A 1,569-nucleotide genomic window follows, 5' to 3' on the forward strand; every position below is an offset into this window, starting at 1 on the left:
ATACATTAGACCATCATTTATTATACTCAACAATTTTTGGTGACGTCGATCCGTTAATTATCAATTAGAAGAATGGATCTTGACTAGGAATATATTCATATCCAATTTGAAAACAAATATTTAGAATTTATAGAAAATACAGGACATTTTAGTTATATTTATTATCTGTCATTTGGGGTGTTTTAGAGCCTCAATGTGAGGGGAATAGGTCCAAATGGTGCACAGTTTAATGCTTCTAAGGTTGTGCCTATAGGCCTGGGAGATTTTGTGTTCTTTGTTAGTGTAGTTTATGTTGCAGTTAACATGGGGTTTTGTAGACCCACGTATTTCAGTTTGTGAGGGCAGCCAGCTTGGGAGATTAACGCTCAGTTAGCTAAACTGTGTGCAGTATAGAGTTAGTCCCCAAGTTGAAATACACCCATCGTGTTTCAGTTAGAGGGCTTAAAAGCTAGTTTCAAGCGCACATCTTCCAGATGAGAACGCAATATTGCTCAAATCATCGCTAGACGAAAACCCACTACTTTGGACATTCATGGGTTGTTTTCGGTGTATTTCTTGGCATCAATCAGATAACTATGGTAATCACACAATTGTTTTGATTCTGACGTTGATTCTTACTATACTCAAGTTAACATTACTTCTTGAGAAACATTTTTAATTTTGTGCGAGTTAAATCGATCTTGTTTGAATTTTAGATTATTACCGTAATACTATCGTACTTCTAACTAAACGTTCTGCAAGCTCCAAATGTACTGAAATTTTGACAGTAAAAATATACCAAGCATATTTGGATTCTTGGAATACCAGCTTGAACCGTTTCGCGAACCTTAATAATGCTTTTCTGTTTATAATAAATCTTATACTTTACTTCAATTATCTTCCTTACTTTAAGTGTCATCTAAAAGGGAGTCGGTACTCACAGAACGTCTGATAAAATTACCGGAACGTTTTCATTGAAAGCTCTATTAAGAAGGAAGAGGTGAAGAAAAGGTTTTGGCGTTAATAGCATTCGCCATAGTCACATCAGAGCAACTATAAAACGTTAACCATTAGCAAAGATACTAGAAATACAAGTAAAATGAGGCGGAAGTCGTGCCCAACGTAGGCGGCGCCCTTCTTTTTAACCATGCAAGTTTCCTATACTTCGTGCCCAACGTACAGGGCGCCCTTCTGTTGCTAAGTATATCCAGACGCAAAAGGCGCCCTTCCTAATGGAGGAAAACTTTTTCACTAAGAGTGCGTCCGGCAATGCGATTCTGCGCTGTATTGTTGTTTTATTCTTTACTGATTCATGATTATGCTTTAATTGTTTTGTGTATTATTTAGATAATAGCAACGATTTCTACCGCCACCAAGGAGGTTATGTATTCACCATGTCACTGTCTATTCCAGTTTGTTTTTATATCTAGTATCTTTGTTGAGAATTGGTAATAAAATACGCGACGACTTGGTAACGAAAGTTTGGCACAAGTTTTTTTAGATCCAGCTGTAGGGGGCGTCCCATTTTTCGTATTCCCACCATGCATTTCGGTGGAACACGGTGGAACACTTTTTTTGTGTGGAGAACTC

General features: G+C 37.3%; 1 protein-coding gene across 2 annotated transcripts in view; it reads left to right on the forward strand.

The window, feature by feature from the left end:
* Window positions 1-1,569, forward strand: part of LOC117103260 — a 19,498-nt gene that overhangs the window by 13,905 nt on the left and 4,024 nt on the right. The window lies entirely within an intron of this gene.

The sequence above is a fragment of the Anneissia japonica genome, unplaced genomic scaffold, assembly GCF_011630105.1.
Source record: "Anneissia japonica isolate Jap-2015-1 unplaced genomic scaffold, ASM1163010v1 scaffold2207_len539183_cov196, whole genome shotgun sequence".
NCBI lineage: Eukaryota > Metazoa > Echinodermata > Crinoidea > Comatulida > Comatulidae > Anneissia > Anneissia japonica.